This window comes from Lepisma saccharinum, chromosome 8 (genome assembly GCF_977018435.1).
Source record: "Lepisma saccharinum chromosome 8, izLepSacc3.1, whole genome shotgun sequence".
NCBI lineage: Eukaryota > Metazoa > Arthropoda > Insecta > Zygentoma > Lepismatidae > Lepisma > Lepisma saccharinum.
Window position 1 is genome coordinate 63,432,604 of NC_139236.1, and position 23,414 is coordinate 63,456,017.

Consider the following 23,414-nt stretch of genomic DNA (forward strand, 5'->3'; position numbering starts at 1 on the left):
CACTGACACACCACTGCACTGGGATACCAACTTAACCACTTCATTTACTGGTTTCTCAGGATACTACTGACAGAACGTTACATAAATATTGAGTAGAATCTGTTTGTCACCCCTTTTCAAAGGCTGTCCTTGCTGTTGTTTTGAAAACAAGCTCGGAGTAAACGGAGACTTTCCCTCACTCGGCTTGTTATTTTTCTAAGGATAAGTCAGGCAATATTTCTAAGTTGCACTACTTCCTTGCTGTTCACATGAATATTTTTAGAAAATAACCAATGTTATAAAATATCATTATGTACACAAATCTCTAAGCTCATTGAAAGTTACAATGCATATTACTTCAAAATGTTGACACTTATCTCGCCTTGCCATGTCACCAAGTTATTTTACGAAGTGCACTATATTTGGCGGAACAAAAATCGTTATTAGGATGCTTGTCAAAGTTTCCAACCGCAATAAATTTACGAACTTTTTGTCTTGTTTTGATCATCATCAATATATTTATTGGACTTACAGCAATGCATATGGCTGTTTATGCCCATTATATATTTTATTTACATAAGATACAATTTACATAAAATCTACAAAAAAATTTCAAATACACTCCTATCTACGTATATCATCCTTAGAAATATACATTACCAAGTTATATCATTTTGTCTAAAAAAATGCAAGTAAAATATATTCAATTCACATGCAAGAAAGAAGCCAAATTTATGGGAAATGATTACTGGTGCAAAGAGTTAAAAATAAAGGTGAAGCAAAAAGTAAAAAAAGAAAGAGCATTTGGTTTAAAGTGAGACGTCATTTGCGGCAGCGTATCCCATACTACAAATTGGCCATTGTTTTACTTTACGTAATGAATCCTGTAACAACGCTGCATTTCCGTGTGGATTATTTTACTTCTATGAGTTTGCAATGCTTTCTGCATGCAGGTGGTTTTGTTTACAGAAGGTGTCAGGGTTTGTGATTTGAACTATAGTATTATATTAAAATTATATATTTACTATACTTCAGTCTCCCTCTTCAAATATTTTAAGACTTTCTTTACCCAAAAAAACACACTTTATTCGTGGGTGGTGATCTCAAAAGTAACGGCCTATAAGGACCAATATTGAATTCCTAAGTCGGGATCTCCTATAGCCTTGTATAGTGGGACCATAAGCAGAAGAATTTGCGCAGAACCGCGTGTCGTGTGCATCTTAGTCGCGCGGGTAGGGGAGAATAAGAATGGAGCAGGTTTTCCCGTGGTCCGAGCTGAACGGATGGAGGGGAAGATGTGCGATGGTTTCTGGCCGAAGATTCTTTTCTTTGTGGTCAGTCTATAAAAGCTGAGACGTGGCAGATCTTAAAAACATGCTCGTGTAAATGGGCTACTCAAACAACTCCGTTTTCTTGTTGAGTTAACATCCTGTTAACATCCAACAACTATCAATCAGAGCTAGCTAGGGGAGGCATTTTATGGTGTAGTGGTTAGCACGGCCGGCTATGAAACCACAGTCACAAAGTTCTGGAACCAAGACACTCATGGCTGCTAGACGAACTTTGATTGAGCTGATTGTAAGCTGATTTCCACACAGCCACGGCGGTGAAAACAAAGCTATCGAATCTCATTTGGTTGCCAAGGGAACAAAGTGGCGCCCTTCAGGCAATGCCTCAGGCACTACACTTTTCAGATTGGTGTCAAGTATCTGAGCTATGCTCACAGAGCATTTTCTTTTTTTGCTCACCGGGCGTTGAGTATGAATCTGTAAGGCAAGCTTGCATACACGCAGCATAGAAAATGCCAAATTAAGAGGGTTCGTAGCGTTGTGATTGGATCAGATCGAATAAAACGTTCAGGATGCTCTTCTTGAGGTCCTGTGGTAGAGAACTGCATGGGACCACTTTCGCTCGTTCGAGTCTCCCACCCTCGAGCGAAAACAATATTGTTTTATTATATATTTTATTTATAACTCTCAAACGCGTGGATCAATTTCAACCAAACTTGGTACACCTATCACTTGCAATATGGAAAGAAATTCTGTGGGGATAAGGCACCCCTGGCACCCCTGGCACCCCTGGGTGGGGGTGGGAAGGAGGTGACATGTTAAAATATTAAAAACTGCCGATATTAGTGTGGAATTCATAGTTTTCGGAGTCGCTAAGATGAATGTTGACACTCCCAATGCCGTTGAACTCAAAGATACATCTGGCACCCCTAGGGGTGGGGGTGGGAAGGGAGTAGCATGTAAAAATAGTCGAAAACGACCTACATTAGTGTGGAATCCATAGTTTCCGGGTCGCTAAGATAAATAGTGACACTTCCAATACCGTTCAACTACAAGACACCTCTAGCGCCCCTAGGGGTGGGGGTAGGAAGCTGTGACATGTAAAACAACCGATATTAGTGTGGAATCCATAGTTTTTGGGGTCGCTAAGATGAATAGTGACACTCCCAATGCCGTTCAACTCCAAGACAGCTTTGGCACCCCTAGGGGTGGAGGTGGGAAGCGGGTGACATGTAAAAATAATCGAAAACGACTGATATTATTGTGGGATATATAGTTTTCGGGGTCGCTAAGATGAATAGTTACACTCCCAATGCCGTTCAACTCCAAGACACCACTGGCACCTCTAGGGCTGGGGGTGGGAAGGGAGTGGCATGTAAAAATAGTCGAAAACGACCTAGATTAGTGTGGAATCCATACTTTTCGGGGTCGCTAAGATGAATAGTGACACTCCCAATGCCGTTCAACTCCAAGACACCTTTGGCACTCCTAGGGGGGGGGGAAGCGGGCGACATGTAAAACAACCGATATTAGTGTGGAATCCATAGTTTTTGGGGTCGCTAAGATGAATAGTGGTACTCCCAATGCCGTTCAACTCCAAGACACCTTTGGCACCCCTAGGGGTGGAGGTGGGAAGCGGGTGACATGTAAAAATAATCGAAAACGACTGATATTATTGTGGGACATATAGTTTTCGGGGTCGCTAAAATGAATAGTGACACTCCCAATGCCGTTCAACTCCAAGACACCTATGGCACCTCTAGGGCTGGGGGTGGGAAGGGAGTGGCTTGTAAAAATAGTCGAAAACGACCTAGATTAGTGTGGAATACATAATTTTCGGGGTCGCTAAGATGAATAGTGACACTCCCAATGCCTTTCAACTCCAAGTTCATTTTACACAATAGTTAGAATTCATTATTTTCGTGTCTGATAGAAGATCGGGTAAATAAACAACCTGGCAACGCCGGGCAATCAGCTAGTAAAATATAATGTGACAATAATCATAAATATATATGTAGAATATACACCGTGGTAGTTTCAGCCCACAATCATCTGTTTCATTTAGATATACGAGGTGTGGCTAGAAAAATCCCGGACTGTTGTTACAACATCTTTTATTGGTTATTTTGTACAATACGAACATTATCCCCTTCAAAGTACTCCCCTGCACTATCGATACACAGCTCCATACGAATCTTACATTGCTGGTAGCAGTGCTGGAAATCATTTTCTGAAACCATGTTCATGACCACCGTCGCTTTTGTTTTCACAGATTATACGGTCGTAAATCTAGTTCCTTTCAGTGCTGATTTGACCTTTGGGAATAAAAAAGGGCCGCACGGAGCGAGATCTGGCGAATAGGATGGATGTTCTAAAACTGGGATCCCATTCTTGGCCAAAAAAGCCTTGACTGACCATGTCGTGTGGCAGGAACATTGTCCTGATGAAGAATCTGACTTTTTGCACAAATCAGGTAGTCGTCTTCTTTGTCGCTCACGAAGGGTCGTCAGCACCGTAATGTAATAACGTTGGTTGACTGTTTGACCTTCGGGTATCCAATTAACGTACACAATCCCGCGGATGTCGGATCAATTCACCGACATTTTGCAATGTTTGATTCCGTTTTCGATGTGCAAGGCCGTCCAGGACGCGAGTCCTCCGCGATCACTTCTCGTCCCTCTTTAAACCTTTGAAACCCCTCAAACACTTGCGTGCGTGACAAACACTCATCTCCGTATACTTCCTTCAACAAACCAAAAGTTTCTGTGGCGGATTTTCCGAGTTTCATAAGAAACTTCACATTGATACGCTGTTCCACTTTCATATTTAACATTTCTCCGACGGAGCACAGACGTAGTACGGTTCACTTCGTCGACAAGCTACAGCGGAACTGAGCGCCGCGCACTCTGAGCCATCACACAGTCGATATGCAGGATATCACGTTATACACTCATGCACCGCTTGACCTTGACTCGCTTGTCGTTTGTCGACAGCAACATCAATCCGATTTTTTTCTAGCCACACCTCGTATCACTGTGTACTGTTATGATAAACTAAACTACATTTTTACATGGAGATGATGACTATGTTCACTGAACATTCAATTTCACGGCGTCTTTTTTAATATTCACGATGCATATTTGAAGGCCCACCACCACACACAAATCACAATTATACATGTAGTACTGGGCTTCGAGCGTATACCGCTCGTTTTGTCCGTTAGAGCGTTATTCGCTCGAGCGAAGAACCTCTCAATTCCGTACGCTACCTAGCGTCATCCGTCCGAACTATTTGGCGCTCGAGCGAAATTCTCTCGCTTCAGCACTCTATCCTGTGGAAACTGTGTCCTGTTGTCGGTTTTGTATGGCAATATCCTGCACATGTGATCCGAGTAAAGATTCTTCTGGATCGGAACTAGACCTACAGCTCTAAGCTTGACTCCGAAATACACTCTTACAGAGAATAGATTTGGTGGATTGAACATAAAGCAACATTGTATACCACAAGACTGGTCGTTCAACTCCCCCACATAGCCCCCATCTCAAAATTGTAGCCTGTTGATTTAGATGGAAGTAATTCAGGTGGCAAATTCATTTTGGAAAACTTCGATTGTAGGGTAAATAGTGGCGGGGGGAGGTCTATTCGCCTAAGCTCTTCCCTCTTTTTTTATCAACTTGAATCGTTAAAGCCCTATACTGTACTAGAGTACCGGAAGACTCATTTTCTCGCATCATTTCCCGCAAATTGGTTCTTAGCCCCAGGAGAGAGAGAGAGAGAGAGAGAGAGAGAGAGAGAGAGAGAGAGAGAGAGAGAGAGAGAGAGAGAGAGAGAGAGAACACCTTTGGCAACAACCCAACTTGATCGCGCGTGTGTAGAATTTTGTATCGATTTCTTTCTTTCTCTTTTCATTTTGACAATTCCTCCCAAAAGAACAGCAGGAAGTACCAATCCTGCGATGAGGAGTGACGAGAATAATTTCTCTCCATGTCCTGAGAGATCCCTAGCAGAATTTTTTCCTGAAAAGAAGCCTAAGGTTTATTGGAATTGGCACATTGCATTGGTACTCGTGTACCGTAGTAGTACTGTAAACTTTGCAATGCTCTTCTGTGTACAGTCATGGAAAAAAGTACTTCCCCCATAGAGCCTTAATACCAGTGGTCTTATGGGGGGAAGCATTTCTTTGCACGTCTGTACATGGAACATTTTAAATGGCAAAAGGTGCTGATTTCTGGATAGGTCTTCTAATTTCAAGACAATTTAACGTGAAACATTTGACAGAGTGGACAAAACTGATTTTTTTTACACATTTAAATTTTTACCAACATGGTACGTATTTTGTATATGAAAAAAGTGAGTCTGATGTTTTATGTATTCTAGTCCCAACGATCTCACGTCTACGCATTTGTGTTTTGTTTTTTTGTTTTCAAGTCCAGTTTATTCACAGAAAGGCTATTAGGAACCTGGACCTACAGTTTAAAGTGGGATCCGAACAACTTGTGCCTCCACCGTGTATCAAACCCGGGACCCCTTGGCGACGCCGTTACCACCACGCAAAGGGAGAGGCTAGTCTATGCATTTATAAAAAGGATGAGATGTTTGTAATAAGTTATCAGCTTTTCGAAACATTATGGTGTGATGGAAACCAGCAAACGTAGTTTGAAACGTTGACAGTTCGTTCAGTTTATCCATTTAGTAACTACTAACCTGTTGAGGAGTGAACTCACTGGGTACCCACTACATAAGTTTTTTGGAATGCCTTGCTTGATTTGAGTGTCCCTGGCAACAAGTTTAGTATCATTCCTCGATTCGGGAGTAGGATGGAACGAACTTGAAAGCAGGACTGTTAAAAGGTCCAGGAACTGTTAATGAATTCAATTCCGGTCCAGGAGAGACAAACAGACCGTAAAGAACATTTTTATCTGTAAATGTATTTCAATTCGGTTCAGGAACCTTTTTGACAGTTTAAATAGGGTCAAATTTCCGTATTGAAATGAAACAATGCGCAACTTGGACCGAATTTAAATTGTGCCAGAAAAAAAAGGTCCTGTCTTGTTATGGAACCCAATAATAACCATTAGAATTTATAGGTTCCTGGACCTTTAACAACCCTGCTTGAAAGCAAGCGTCCGTGGGCATCTTTAAAGGAACCTTCCCAGCATTACCACCGTCATCTTGACCGTTCACCCAAAATGCACTCGAACTATGAAAGCACTCAAGCCGACCTCGCACACCGCTGTATATTTTGCTTCCTCAAAGTAAACGTCCTCCGTCTCTCCAGGGCCCTCATCTTCCTTGCAGAGACAAGAAAAAATGAGAGAGAGAGAATCGAATGAAGTCGTACATCAAAATGACATTCCAGATCCTCTTTTCGCATTCTCTTTCCTTTATTGACGCTGCTTCAGTTCCATCTGCTCTGAGGAGGGGCCTCATGAGTGGGAACAGTTACAAGAGACGCTGGCAAATCCAATTCCAGCATCCCAGATTCTACAAAAGGTCTTTTCATGCTCTGTTGCCATAACAACAAACAAGGCCAAAAGAGTATTTTCTCAGTGTCACGGGAATGGCTTGTTCCTCTGCTTACCTACCAGTTTCGCCGGCTGGATCCAAGAGAAGAGTGTACATGTGCTTCCACTGCCTTGCGATGGAATACAATCCACAATTCAAGAGAACTTGAACAAGAGCATTGAACATACAATTGGACTAACTTCAGAATTTTACCAATCTTAATTTTGAAAACGATCATGTTCAAGATTACCTTTCGAGAAGTCTCTACACGAATCAAAGATAGCTTGAACAAGAGCATTGAACGAAAATTGAGGAGCCTTCAAAAGTTATAACGCCGACTTTGGTGTCTGAGTGGTTAGCACAGCGCGCTACGACGCCATCGAATTCCGGCCTGTGTATGGCTGTTCATATCATTCATCCTCATCTTCGCGATTAGCCAAAAGTGGCAGAAAAGCGAAGTAAAAACACAATGAATCAGAACTTATGAAAGTTTACTTCTAAAGTCGATCGTGCAGTTTTAACCTGCCTTAACAGATTTTTTAAAAAAATACTTGAATAAGAGTATTGAAGAGGTGTGTAAGGGGTGACACTTTCTCAAGACACCGAAATGTCAACCTCTCTCCCACGTAATGCACCCTGGACTGCATTTTGCAGTCTAACAAGGGTCTGGCGCCTGGACGTAACCTTTACTCGGCCAATGTGTCACATGTGACCCATAGAAAATATAGGCGTAGTCGGCCGATGAGTCACTGCTGACCCATCGTGCTGATTAAAAAGTTCATGTGCTTTTAGCACCTTCTTACTTGTTTGTGAAGTTGTAAACGCTGACAGATGTTCAGATAAAACTTTGAAATGTCAACTTTCAATGAAAAAATCATACAAATGGGGAGTTTGCCCCTCTTTCCCCGCTATTTTGGAAAGGAGAGGTAAACTTTAGCCCTATTTTCAAAGAATGGTCCTTTCTAAACCGAATTGAAGTCATTTCATGTTCATGGGTGCATTACATTATCGAATATGTGAAAAAACTCCCCCCATTTTTATGATTTTTTTCATTGAAATTTGGGGACGCGGTCCACTTAACCCATCTTATTGGCTTTGGCGTTTTGATTCCTGCACGGTTGCATGCCCTGATGTTGTAGATGCAAAACAAAAGTTACCCGAAATAGATTGCTCAAATAGTCTCAGAGATATAACGTTTTTCTGAAATAAGTGTAAAATTTAAAAATCGCGCGCAAAGGCGGCGGCCAGAGAGAGGTTACTTTCGAAAACCCGCTCGGCGGTCTAAAGGTTAATCAATCCTCACTTGGAACTTGTGTTGTCCGCTCTCCACATATGTTTTTCATTACCCTTTCATCTATTTGATCTTATCACCATTGAACCTCATCTGCCAAGAATGGCAGAAACACGAAGTAAAATAAATCAATAATTCATTCATTCAAAAGTATTGAACAAAGAATTGGACGCTATTCAGAGCTCCTGTATTTTTTTTTATTTTGAAAGCGATCGTTGTACCGTTATTTTTTGTGCAACTTTATGCTCTGTCTATATGATCCAAGAAAGTATTAACAACAACATTGACATGACTTTAGAACTTAAGTAATTTACTTCTGGAAGCTATGATGATAAGCATTTCCTTCCAAGCAGTATTATCCTGTCTCTCCACAGTTCCAGATAGTTTAAACAAGAGTCGAGCAAAATATTGAAGTGTTGTCAGAAGGAACGATACAACATGAGATCGAGAATGTGCAGAGCCTTACATCACCTAAATGTGCCTTCATGGGACGGTACTACGTATATGTAAGAGGAAGTTTACTTTACCTTTTACAACAAAGAGTCCCTATACTGGCCAGTAGGAATGAAAATGGTTGAGTCCAATTGTTCTCAGCTTTGCATGTGTTCACAATTGTTGTAAACAAGTTTGACATGTTTGACATTTATACAACATTCTTTCCTTTTGTATAAATATACAAAACGTTTCTTTTCATGTACTTCGAACTTTCGTTTTTTTGTTAACAACAAAATAACAATTTATTCACCCCTCCACTTCTATTCACTACATGTCAAACTTGTTTACAACAATATGTGAATACCTGCAAAGCTGAGAATAAGTGGACTCAGTCATTTTCATTCCTACTCTAACCCTGAGTCCAGACTTTCATCCATCTTACCTTATCTATTCATTCTCATCTTTGCTTTCGAACAACTTTGTCCTGCATGTTCAAGATTCAAGAGAGATTGAAAAACAACAATGAACAAAAAATTGGTGTAACCTAAGGTAAGGACTTAACTAATTTTGCTTTTGGAAATGATCGTCGATGAAGGTTTCCTGTTGAGTAACCTTATTCTGTCTATCCACAATCCAAAAACTTGAACAAGAACACCGAACAAACAATCGAATTTTAGCTGCACCGGTTCAATTGAAGCGAAAGGAAGTTGCATAATATTCATGTATCTCTTAGTCAGTTGAAATATTATTTAGTCAGAAAATTATATATATATATATCTTTGAGAGAGAAAATTGAAGGCGTCCAAGGAAATAGAGAAGAAAGGGGAAAAGACACAATGAACTGGAATGGGGGACTGAAGTTAAACAAAGAATGGAAGAAGGTGTTAGAAAGAGTGGAAAGGACAAGAGCGAAGGAGGAGAAAGGAAGGAAGAAGAATGAAGGAAATAGAGCGTGAGATAAAGAGTCCAGCGACATTCTCTTTCAGGTGAAAGTACAGTTGACAAGGGAAAACCACCTGCTAGATTGTTCCAGAACTACTTTCTAATAGTCTGGAGGGGAGTATTTTTGTGTATATATATCGTCCTGTTGTGTACCTGGTTACATTTGTACTTGGTACAGAGTCTGAAGAAGACCTTGCTAGAAGGTTGAAACGTTACGTTTAGTTTATGTGTTATAATAAAATAAACTTCTGTCTTGGTCAGCATATTTAGTTTTTAGTAAAACCTCGTTAATTCGGACTAATGGGGGGATAAGTTGACCGGTCTAACGAAATAACCTAAAAGAACAGTACAAAGTGCATTAAAACTTCGTTTATAGCAACAAAACACGTTTATAATGGTGCATTTAAAGAGCATAGGCCTAAATACACTATACAGTACAGTACAAAGTCTTCGGGAAACAGAATTTCATCACTGGTTGACTGCCTTTTCTTGGGAAGTTCTCTTGTTGACTTCTAGCCACATTTAAAACCTTGCATTCTGCTTTTATTTGCCTTTTGCCTGTCCGGATTAAGCGAAGTCCGGATGAACGAGGTTTTACTGTAATTATTTGGCCTATTGGTGAGAATTTCAATAATAAGGTAAACACCCGATCGAAAAATATCAGCCAAACCTAATGTTATGTAACATTAGTCTATTGGAAAGGCCACCAAACTTTCTTCCTCAATGGCGGAACGTTGAATCTACTTTGGTATTCACAACGTTTCTCTTCGTCATTCATTGTCCTCATAGACCCACTGCTTTCAAAGACCTGTTTTTATGTAACATACGCACTGTTGTGCTGTAAGATGACTTAACCCGGAGTACTTAATTGTGTTAATGTCTCTTATTTCAGGAGATCTTCAGGGAACTGAAGCTGTTCAGTGTGTGCAAGGTAGGTGATATATATTAGTGTATTTCCGTAGACAAAGTTGCATATATATAGGGAGTCCGACCAAGAACTCCGGAGTTTTGAATTCAAGTTATTTAATTACATTCACAATTGTACGTGTATGGAAAGTATTTTATGGAAGAACAAAGTTTCATTATCTGTAGTGTAATTCAATGTGTGTACCATTTACAGCCCTACATACATCAAGCCGATACTACACTTGTCCACGCTCGATAAGCATAACTATGGGGATTTCATCTATGGTTGTGGTTATTCTTTGGCGAAGATTGTCAAGTGATTGGGTTTGTTCTTGATACATGTCTTTTACGTAGCCCCAAAAGAAAAATATCCATTGGCGTCAAATCGGAACTTCGTGGTGGCCAAGAAATGGCACCAGCTCTGGCTATTAATTTTCCTGGGAATCGGTTGTACGACTTCTATGAAGAGCCTAGTGGTTCCCAGAGTGTGCGTCTCGGCGCTGCAAAATGTTCCAATATTTTCACTGAAATGACACTTACTTGATAGTCTACACCTGCTTTTTAGAATCGGACCAAATGATTGTTCAAAATATGTGCTTACTTAATACTTTTTAGATGTAAAATGTTTCTGGATTTGAAATAGGTGTTTGTTTTTTAACTTAAGGCAAGAAACCTAACCATACCAACTGAGCGTTGGAAGTGTTAGATAGGCCTACATAGGCCTTGGGCGAAACAAACGAATAAGTTTGGGAACTTCTGGTTCAGCCTGTACAGCTCTGTGGCTTTGCTGCTATCTGATGAGGAACGTGTGAAGTAAAATTTGCTTGCTGTCGTTTCCCGATTACGCTCAAAACACCACTGTATTCTGCAGAAAATAATATATACGTGTTTGGAACGTATATACACTCTGTACATAAGATAAACAACCAAATCAGTCTCCCCATAGCGTAATGGAATGGACGACGCGTAACTCAATTCCCAATCGCTGCTTCTGGAGGCAGATCGCGCTCCACCCTGGCCTAACAGTTAGTTATGCCTTTCAGAACCACTCGACAGAAGATTGACATGTAGTTGCCCTTTTTTCCCGCTAGAGGGAAGGCCTCGAACGTTGACAAACATAATTATAGGCGAGGATTCTGGCGTTGAAAACAAGAGACGGTCGAAGATAATTAAAGACTCTTTGCCCCCCTTTCCGGTGCTTTCTCGAAACCCGGACGAGATGGTCACGAAACAATCGAGCATTGCCAGTCCACGGAGAATCAAACGAGACGTTGCGGTCCTTTGCTAATTATAACCGGATGAGAAAATGGTCTCTCCGCGAGTGCAGGGCTGATTTGTATTCAAAGCTCTCTGCTTTCTTAATTTAGAATCCCTTTGTTGCTGCCGGCATTGTTTCATTAAGCATCATTGTCCACGGACAACCTTCTTTTTGATGAGCTTTCCCAGAAACTTTTTTTCCCCCATCGTGTGTTCCAGTCAGATTGCTAGAAAGGCTTTCATTTGGTTCTCAATAAAGTATTTTTGCAGTTGTCGTTGTTGAAATTCTATTTAAGCCTTACTTAGTTGGAGGTTTTGTGGGTTTAATAGAAGCATGGAGAGAATTTGTGGTGTAGGAAAAGAGAGATGTTTCTCCATAAAAATGATTATCGAAGCATCATAATTTGAGCTGTCTGTGTGTTTTTAAGCTTTCTCAATGTAAACTGGAGTTTTTGAACTTCATTCTTCGTGTATTACAAGGTTCTGCAAGAATTTGGGATCAGAATTTCACAGGATTGCTACAAGCCATTGGTGGTTTGATTATACAGGGTGTACACGAAAGAATATCTGAGTTATAAGTAGTTCGAGCCTCCCCGATGGCGCAGTGGTAGCGTCGTCGCCTTGTAATCAAGGGGGCCCCGGGTTCGATACCCGGTGGAGGCACATATTGGTTCGGATCTCACTTTAAACTATAGGTCCAGTCCCGATTAACCTTACTTTGCATAAAGTGGACTTAAAACACCAAATCCATTATAAGTAGTTAGTATGGCTATGCAAGCCAAGGTAGGCATTTTTAGCTTAAATCTAATGAAAAACGATGGCAAATTTTCCATGGCAACACTGAAAAGCTGTTACCATACCGGGACAGTGTTCAAGATGGCGGGGCGACTCCCCAGCAGAAATCTTTTTGTGTACTGCGGTTTGCGATATGCAATTTACTCGTTACAGTTTAGCGGACGTTCAGGCGTGAATTTATTTGGGAGCGATTACCCCATAGGGGTTTGAGACGCAGGATTGTACAGGGTGTTAAATCCATTACACCGGAGGCGTTGACCAGAAAGTGGGAACAACTTAGCGGTTGGATACGTGCCGTGTAACAAAAGGTGCCCACGTTGAACACTTGTAGAGTGTGGGGAGTGCGTTTATGAACTTGTAGATTTACTCTTCCATTTTATGTAGGGTTTATTAATGAATATCGCAGATAAGGGAAATTGCACAAATTTAGAATTCCGACATTCTTTTGTGTACACCCTGTATTTTTATCTCGAGTGTCAGCAATCACTGAGACCTATTGATGTATTATTTTTCAACTTTTATAAGGAAACTCAGCGATATTCTACTTTTTGAACATTTAGATGTGGTCACAAATGGCCACTGAAGGAGGTCTTCGTGCGAGAACAATGCTTTTTATTTTGTTTTGTTTTTTTGTTAAGTTTCGTATCCAGTAAAACTATGAAACGTAACCAAGGTACTCGTATATTGTTTTTAATCTGACCGAGGATTTTCTTAAGACCGTTAGACCGAATTATAATATGGGACATCGACGCTGATATTCGAGAAGCGTTTAAGAATATAGTTTCGGAGTCCACACTACTTAATCACAGCGGCTATCTAATGCGATTTCAATTGCAATCAATCGATGCAAATCTATACACCCAACAATAAGCGACACAACACGACGCGGCAAGACGAGTAATTTTGTTTCAGACAAAACGGAACTCATGTTAAGAAGAAAATTGTGATCCAATCTAATGACTACACTGCTGTATTTTGCCTCATGATATTATCATCACTATGAAAAAAAGTTATTTAACTTGAGCTAGTATCCCCGTCAAGCAAGAAGGCAGTTAGTAGATACCGCACGGGAAACTAAAACAACAACGCAATGGTTCTCCAATCGTATAATGTTCAGTCGCTTTAGTAGTTGTCGGGGACAATAGTTTAATGCCACTCTTTCAGATTCGATCAATCGATAGTCCACAATCGAACCACACATATTGCTATAACTATAAAGATTGAAATTTATTACCAGAAGCATGACGGTTGGTCTGTTCGTTGGAAATCAATCAAGGTTCCTGGAAATTTTAAGTTTCCTGATAAATATGTTTTTTATGATGCGTGTCCTTCCGATGTTGTCCTTTGTTTCCTTCCAATTGGAAGTTATCAAACGTTACCCAACGGGGAGTCAGACATCACATATAAGAGAGAGCAGTTTATTTGCGGATTGGTTATGGAGGCCACTTTTCCTTCCGGATCACTTGTCCACGCTTGTCTCCTTAATCCATAACTTCACTTCTACTTTTCCATTTGATTACACCTGCATAGTTTCAGAGTTTTTCCACCTGACACTTCTAAGTGGAATCTCTACTTTTTCCTCTGAATGTCATATTTTCTGCATAGTCTTTCCATATGAAATCTCCTTTTTCTCCCCTGGTTCTGACGTCCTTCGACCCAATTATTATTTTTCTTCACAGTCCTTCTACTTTCTTCTCTGGCCAGTCCATGCCACTGGAAGGTATTTCTCCTCTGAATGTCACGGTTCTCTCTTCACTTATTAGTCTTCTGGATAGTCCTTGCAATTGGAAGTCAACTTTTTCCTCTGAATGTCACGGTTATCTCTTCATTCATTATTCTTCTGGCTAATCCTTACTATTGGTAGGTCCATTTTCTTCTGTGAATTTCACGGTTATCTCTATTCTTCTGGCCAGTCCTTACATTTTGAAGGCAACTTTTCCCTCGAAAGTCACGGTTATTTCTTCATTTATTATTTTTCTGACTATTCTTACCATTGGTAGGTCTACTTTCTCCTCTGAATGTCATGGTTATCTCTTCATTTATTCTTCTTCTAGATTGTCCTTACAATTGAAAGGTATTTCTTCTCCGAATGTCACGGTAATCGCTTCATTTATTATTCTTCTGTACAGTCCTTACAATTTGAAGGCAACTTTTCCCTCGAAAGTCACTGTTATCTCTTCATCCATTACTCTTCTGGCTAACCCTTACCATTGGTAGGTCCACTTTCTCCTCTGAATGTCACGGTAATATCTTCATTTATTCTTCTTCTGTATAGTCGTTACAATTGTAAGGCAACCTATTCCTCTGAATGTCATGGTTATCTCTTCATTTATTCTTCTTCTGGATAGTCCTTGCAATTGAAAGGCATTTCTCCTCTGAATGTCACTATCATCTCTTCCTTTATTACTATTCTGGCCAGTCCTTACAATTGGAATATCCATCTTCTCCTCTGAATGTCGACCGTATCACTCACTGGGCCATTCTTTCGCTCAGTCCTTCCAATTAAAATGCAATCCGACCACCCGCTTTTGAAAGATCCTTCAAACATTTATTAAGTGTTCTGTGAGTAAGACCATGAACTTTTCAAGGCGCCACTTACAAAAATTCTTGGGGGAAAGAATGTTTTCATTTCGGTTTCAATAAAGAGCGACGGACGTTTCCATTCTTGTGGATTCTCTTCATCTTATTCGCTCTCTCAGGAAGACTCGAAATTGGAATCTCGGAGGAGGAGGAAAGGAGAGAGTGAAGCGGCGTGGCATTCGTTCTTCTCCACCCGAGAAACAGATTCTCACAGCTTGGGATGTCGTAGAGTTGAGTTAATGCAAACACGCCGAATGCAATGCAAGTTTTTTTTTTCGTTTGTTGTTTTTCTTTTATTTTCACTAGCAGCTGCTGCATTTTGACTTGCAAATAAGCTCACTTTCTTTGTTTGGAGAATCATATGAGCTGCTCTCTTTGTATTCTCTGCACAGGTTCTTACAGAAATACGTTGTCTGTTGAGGTGCGCTCCTTTCAAAGAGCTGCCAAATGTCAACCACACATTAATGTAAGCTAACGATGTTCTGGCGACTGCAACCACATCTTTTGTTTCATCTTTCCTATCACTTTTAGGTCACTAAGTAGTACTGGTGAAATTATGGTCTAAGACCGTTGGTTCCTCTGCCACCAAACTACCGTAAAAACTACTTACTTGTCAAATACTAGTTTCTATTGTCGTTACTTTCACGTGACATTCACTTTCATTCTTCCTTATGCCCAAATGTACGCGTAGTTCTCATAAAATCCTAGAGGTGTATATGTTTAGGGGTTTCCGATGTTAACTCCCAAGAAACGTTTCATGTTTCCAGTAAAACACTGTAACATGAGGAAAGTAACACTATATCCAAATAGATTTCTTAGGTTGCCTAGCGCACTGAGTGGTCGAGTTACGTTCTCGCCACCAAAAGGATCCGTTTTAGAGTCCCGACCTGAGCATGGGTGTTTGCGAGTGTCGCAACTTCATCTAATCCCTCATCCTCTCGTCACGATTAGCCAAAAGGAACAGTAAGAGCGACGCAAAACAAGGAAAATTACAAATACGAATGTTAACACAGTAAACTGGAAACATTTGAATGAGAAAATGATGGTCTAAAACCGTCAATTTTTGCTGCGATCCAACTGCCGAAGAAAAAAATTACTATGGTCGTTTTTAAAGCATTAAAGGTCATTACATTGTTAACCTAACTTATGTAAATGTTAATGATTCGGTTTTAAAAATTTATTTGTGGTGCATTCAGCTGTTATTTATAATCATTTTCCTACTTTATGAGCGATAAAATATTCAAATTTAAAAGAAAAAACGTTTGCGTACTGTTTCTGTCAAACAACGTTGGAATACTGTAATTTTTAAAATAACAATGCAGTCGGAATCGGACTTGGTTCGTAAGTGGGGCCAGAACCACGGGATGACGGGAATGTGCCATTTACTGGGAATTGAAACCGGAAACTGTTGATAACAAAGCTACTTTCAAATGCCGTGTTTCTCGCATTTTCTTCGCAGGACTTTGTTTAGTTTTCCCTTCACTGCGTCTTGTGACACTGCACCTTAAAGAAAAGCAAGGCTGGGTGACGCATGTCTTTGCAGATTCCTGGCTGGGACTCCCCCACGTGTTTTGATTGAAAACACACCGCCAGGAAGAACAATGGGCGGCTTGTGCTTCCCAGTGTCACAGAGGGCACAGGTTTCTTTCTGGCCCCCTCGAGAGCGGTCTTTTCCTTTCAAGTGCTTCTAAATTGTTCCCAGGAGGATCCCAAGCGACGAATTTCTCACAGTTCCGTTTGGGATCGCTGGGGAAACGTCCCGGAACTTTGTGAGAGTTGTACGGTTCCTCTCGTAAGGCTTCCTGTTACAAACTCTCAACAGCGACGTTTGCGAATTCTTAGCCGAAATTTTTCCATCTCTGTGTAGTTTTCAGGGGGCATAAGGGTAAATTTAGTGCCAAAAATTGTCACTTGGAAAAAGTTTTTAGCGAGGGGGGCGTATGGATAAAGGAATGGAGAAGTGTATTAGAAAGAACCGCCCTACCCATGGGCGGATGTAGGATTTATTTTTTTCTAGGAGGGTTACTGATCACTAGTGCTCGGAAGTTTAGGAAAAATCCTTTTTTCCCCTGTGTAAGAAGACGAGGCCCAACATAATATATGTTCATTTTGGGTCATTGTAGGCCAGAAGGTGGGTTTTATTTGTCCTTTTTTGCCTTTTTCTTCGTTTTTTTGGCTTATTGGTCCTTTTTTTTAGCCTTTTTTGAGGTCATAAAAGCTTTTTTTTTGGCAACTTCACCTTCTTTCGACTACGTTTTTTACTGTTCATTCTCAATTCGAATCATCATCACTTCATCACCTCTTAAACATGCTTTCTGTAGTTCATTCATTCATTGTTTTCTGCCTAATTGGCAGGTTTTTCACTGCAATCTCCAGCTTTCCCTATTCTCCGCCTTACGCTTCGTAATAGCACACGACCCAGTTAATTTAATATCATCCATAAGCTGATATCTCTTTCTTCCACGGACTTTTCCTCCTTCAACCATTCCCTCCAAGGCATCTCTTAGCAGGCAGTTTCTTCTTAGACAGTGTCCTAACCAGTTTCTTTTCCTCTTCTTGATGGTCTGCAGTATAGATCTTTTTTCACCAACTCTTTTCAGTACGGCTTCGTTTCTTACCTTGTCCGTCCATTTTACACGCTCAATTTTTCGCCATGTCCAAAAGCTTCGAGTAGTAAAGAAATAATAAAAAAAGAGAAATAAATATATTTGAACCATCCTTGAAACGAGAGAAAAACATTTTTGGACGACTGAAGCAGGTACGGTACAAGATCCTTTGACCGTAACTTGTCTGGAAGGTCGCGCTGTAAGTGGCAACGTTCTCTCGTTTTGAAGCTTTCAGCACGGTGTATACGACCAGACAGCACGCGCTGTCTTTGTATTTTTTTATTCATTAAATATGTAATTAAAACTTAAGTTATTAATTAATTTGGATCCCGTTTTAGGTCCTTTTTTGATATTTTAGGTCTTTTTATAGGTCTTCAACTTCCGAGCCCTATCACCCCCCCCCCTTCCTCCGTGACGTAGTGATTAACAGCTTTCTACGACGCCAGGGGTTCAGTGTTCGAATCCAGGCCTGGGCATGGGTATTCTTTGCGAGTATCCTTTCATCAATTTCATTATATTACCACTCATCCTCATCTTTGCGATTAGCCAAAAGTGGCAGAAAAGCGAAGTAAAAATAAATCCAATCAAATCAAATCAACTGAATGGCCAGGAGAAGAAACAGATAAGTCAATTTTCTGTCGTAAGCGAGGCAGTGGTATCATATCCTGCTATGTTGACGCATGCAACGTTCGCAATTAAAAATTTCATTTTTCTGGACTTTAATGGGCATTGGCTTACCTGACCATTCAATTCTGATCTTGATTTCCAGCTGATTAATTCTTGTGTGGTGCGTGGTACGAGTCGTAAACTCAGCTCTAACTTTTCCTGCGTTGTCCTCACTGCTTCTAATTTGTAACAGGCGTGAGGATGCTGCACGGAAAGGTCGTTACACTTCCATCTTCGTGATCATCTCCCAGCTAACTCTTGTTTCTCCAAGGATTTTCGAGAAATCGTGTAATCGCTCATAAATTAGAGCGCAAGTCCTCATTGGGTTATTAATTTACAGCGACGAGCCAATTAGGAGAGAGGAGAAGGAAGGGGGATGCAACACGTTGCAATAATTTTTGGAATAATTGGTTCCGCGAAAGGGAAACCACTATCCTTGTAAAATATTGCGTCTTGAGCTTCTTACTGCTCACCAAATAAAAGTTGAACAGCAGATTCCTTCTGTAAGTAAAGGATTGAGATTTGTATTTAAAAGTTGATTTCTGGAGACTTAATCATTTGGTTCGTGCTCAAGGAAGGCTTATAATAGCATGGCGGCTCAGTCGTTTGGGCGTCTGACTACCATGTGAGAGACCAGAGTTCGATCACCGGCGGGGAAGAACGGGGACTTTTTCAAGCTGTTCAAGCGACTCCGGCGCCCACCCAGCGTCGTATAAAGTTGGGTGCGTGGAAGAAACTCTGGAGGTTAAAGACGGCTAGGGGCGTGGTACTGATCACATCACACCGACCTTCGGCCGTGATCAAGAACTCCACTCCACACAATTCATCCCCCTAATAAAATACAAATAACTGCCCCAATCCTTAAATACGTGGGTGTTAAGTCATAAGTCATGGCAATTATTTTTTTCTCGCGAACAGGGGACAATACGAAAAATCTAAGATATACGTTTGAAAGTGTATGGAATGTACTTTCGAAAGAAGCCACCAGATGGTGTATGTGAACAACGATGGGGTAGTAAGCACGCACCCAAGTTCAGTCTTTGAGTGACAGCGTTCCAAAATGGAGGTCATGAAGCAGGAGCAACGTTCGTACGTTAAGATAGCAGTTCTTCGAAGCACGAGAATACCATACAGAGCTACGGGAAGCTCTGGGTGTGCACGCCATGCCCTATCGAACAGTGGCTAGGTGGGTGGAGGCCTTCAAACGGTGCAGAGTGTCAACTGCCGATCTGCCTCATAATAAAACACTGTTGCCCAATATCCTGTGTTCTACCTCTTCCCTACGACAGTCTCCTGCATCCAGACTTCATCTGGTGGCTTCATTCGAAGGTAAATACACTTTCAAACATATTAGATTTTTCATGTTGTCCCCTGTCCCCTGTTTGGGAGAAAAAAAATAGTTGCCTTGACTTATGACTTAACCCTCGTATAATGGAATAAATATATTTGGAATTGATCGTAGAATTGCATATGCAAACAGGAAATATCATTCTGGTTGAATATGTATTTGTGGTTGAATTAAGATATCATTTGGGTGTAGAATTTCAAATTTGATGGTTTGTTCGACCTCTAATTTCTTTCCTATACTCCTTCATGGCGTGGTGCAAAGCACAGGGGAGCACTTTACTTTTTTATTTTTGTTATTGAAATTGAGAATGAAATACGAGATGGCATAGTGTTAACGCTGTGCATTGTAATTCGAGGGATCTCGGGTGTGATCCCCGGTGAGGGAATATTACACAGCGATTCGGATTTTACTTTAAATTGTATCTGAGCGTTAAGTGGACTTAGACAAATACTATTTTGTGAATGAAATAATAGCTTAACTTTGCAGGTAATAAAGGTTTTATTCCACCGTGCCATGAACGCAAATTGGGAGTGTAGACGTCTGGATCCACACATTCTCGATCTCGGTCATACTGGAGGTAACGCGATCGTATTAGTTCCCCACAAAAGTTTTCCCTCCTAGTATTCATTTATTAGAGGTCGGGTAAACCTCTAAGTCGCTCCACGCAGGGGCATTGATGGAAAACCTGAACAGAATAACCCACGCCAGGAATGGAACTCGGATCTCACGCTTGGCAGTCAGACGCCCTTCCTGCTGGACTACTGCGACTCATCTTAACTTTGCAGGTGGTTCCAAAATTATTTCATCAATAAAAATCGTTTGATTGATTGATTGAATAATTTAGTTTCTTTCGCTTTTTGTGAGTGATGATGATGAAAGTGATGAAGAGACACTTACAAAAAACACCCACGCACAGGCCAAGTTTTACTTCATGTAGATATGGGGAGATTCTAGGCGGTGACGTCACAATGAAATGTCAATAATTTCTAATCACATTATATTTGATGTCATGGTAACTTGTTGTTGATTCTTCATGTGTAAGTTATATTCATTAATGAATTTTTGTATTTGGTTTAATTTAGGTAATTTGTGTATATAGTCATGGACACTTCTGGGTTGTAATTATCCCACTGAAAGTAAATTAAGATGTTACAACCCAGAACTGTTCGCGACTGTGCAATACAACGCCGAAAAAACACACGATATTGGTAAGGCCAGCTTCTTTCTGTGAAATGAGTTCAAGAGGTATACTCTGTCCAGGGTATCTCTGGAGCGAGCGAACGAAAGCAAGTCTCTGCGCAAGTAGTAACTCGAGAGGGCTTGACCAATGAATACTTACGAGTGAACGTAATTGCGTGGAAAGGGGGGGAGGGAGGGTGTGAAGCGACTTCAGCTACCAGACTTCGAACATCGTGTACAGCTTCACTCTGGCCACTAGATTTCATCAACTTCTCTGACGCTATGCGCCACCTTGCCTGACAGATTCCGGGGGTAGAGTATAGGTGGTGCTGGGATGGGGGGTTATAGAACAATATTTAGATTGAAATCTTAAGAGCTTTGAAATGTACCTCTTCCTCGTCTGTTGGCTTGATAACGTGTTGAATCCTCCACTTTTGGATCGAAATTGCTTCAAACCAGACTCAGCCTTACGGGAAGCGTAAATCCATTCCAGGTTACGATGCAGACCTGCTTTGGGTTCCACGAGAGCCGGACACTAAAAGTTCAAAGTTCAAGGATCCTTGTCACTTCACACTTCCAGAAGGCCACTTACCTTCAAGACAATAGTGTCGGAATACGTAATAGATTTTTCCACCGAGGCATCGTATATTCACCACCATGCGGCCGGGACGTAACAACATTTTTAGCAAGGAAGCTGCAGATTGGAGGTCTCGTAAGAAAATAGGCCATCAGCTTTACAAGGAGGTTGCCTGCGAGGAATACCAACTCCATCCTCCTACGGGTCGCGGCAGGTGATGGATCTCCGGCGCGTGACGCCTATCTGGATAAGTCAACTCCTCTTTTATCTCCTGTCGCTCGGCCCGAGGACTCAATCAGAGTCGAAAGAAGTCCCGAAAAATAAACTTTCGGGACGTCCCATTTTCGATCCTTTCTTCTCCTTCCCGGAGCTGGTCCTGTCTCGGAACAGTGGCTCCAACTAAGACATGGTTCCACCACGGAAGAAGGCCTGATCCTAAAGGTCCAAACGCAAGATGAAAAGAAGAGTACAAGAATAAGTGCGGTACGGAATAAGGTCGTGGTATATCGCGAAAAGAAATTGATACTAGGGTTGAGACGATATCTCTTTGAACCAATACCGATACTGTTGCCGATACCAATACCGATTAATATTGTTGTGTAAGTTTCCATTCCAATTATAAGCATCAATTTACCAGAGTTTGGTTATAATTAAAGTGACGGTGTTCAGAGTGGTACAGCACGGGCTGTAATGAGAGAAGCAGTCTGAAACTTCGTAGATATGCTAATGAAGCAATGCGCTCGCGAATTATGAAAAAAAAAAAAAAAAATAGTTCCAATTCTCGACACCAGGGTACAAAATGACGCTCTAAGCAGTCAAAACTTGGTATAGTTACAGGAAAAACACTATAAATCGCAGAAAACAATACTCTTTGTAATAAAATATCGCTACAATTTCACTATTCGAATTACATGAACATTACTAAAGGAGAAAGCAGCAAGCGTCACCAACAACAACCAGGGAGCTCACACAATGGTTAGGCAATGTCACCGACTTTGACGTCAGAGTTACGGAAAATTCCACGTTTTGACTGCTTACAGCGCAATTTTTTACCCTGGTGGCGAGAACTGGAACATTTTTTTTTTGCATAATTCGCGAGCGCATTGCTTCATTAGCATATCTACGAAGTTTCAGACTGCTACTCTCATTACAGCCCATGCTGTACCACTCTCAACACCGTCACTTTAATTATAACCACCTGGTATATAAAGCCCCAATCCCACCACTGACTCACTGACATAAATGTTCTCCATGAAGGAAGCCCCGGTGGCGAAAAATGCCCGATTACGACACCCCCTCTGAAATCGTCCAAAAAGGCCGAGAAAATTCAAAAATTGCTGAATTACCCCTTCCTTAAGGGTGAAAATGCCCTTTTTTCACGACCTTAGCAACCGTTTCCGTGGCTTTTCTTTCTTGCTCACATTGTCTCCTTCAATTCTTAATTGTCTAGCTACATTATATTTCTCACAGATCACACACAGATGAATCAACTTCTGGTTTTGAATAGGTGCCTCACACAAGGGTGACATCTACATAAGAAGGAGATTCAGTCCAGACACAATTACGCATATATTAGTATACTCAATGCGAAAATATCTACATCGTGCTTGTTTTAACTAAATGTTTAGGGGTATAATAACAAACAATTCTTTCGAGCTAGCCGTGCTTGTTGTGGTCCATGGAAACGGACGTTGCTAGGGAACTTAAAGAAATATATTTTCAATCGGAAAACTACTGTAACAGAATTATGCTAGACTTTTCGAATTTCAAAACATGAGCATCAGAATTTATTACAGAGGAGAGGTAGGAATTTGATGGGAAAAGACGGAAAACAATTATTTTTCAATTACGTTTACAAATGTGAAAATGACAAAAGACGTAAATATTGCTTTTTCAATTTAGTGTCGCTATTGAATTCGTTTATACAAGAAATATAACTATCTTGAAACGGTTATTGCTTACTCACTTTATTATTAAGAAAATTGGCAATACTATTTTGAATATTTGTACCATATTAGAGCCCGTACACATGTAAAGTTACGTTCAAAACTTTTCAAAT

The 23,414-nt window shown here is 40.8% G+C and overlaps 1 protein-coding gene across 2 annotated transcripts in view; it reads left to right on the forward strand.

Moving 5' to 3' along the window:
- The window catches only part of LOC145991062 (putative G-protein coupled receptor No9), a 648,328-nt gene that overhangs the window by 266,846 nt on the left and 358,068 nt on the right, over window positions 1-23,414 (forward strand). For both annotated transcript variants that reach the window (XM_083126774.1, XM_083126776.1), the window contains exon 3: window positions 10,334-10,372. The gene's annotated coding sequence lies outside the window, so the exon portion shown is untranslated. The remainder of the gene's footprint in view (window positions 1-10,333; window positions 10,373-23,414) is intronic.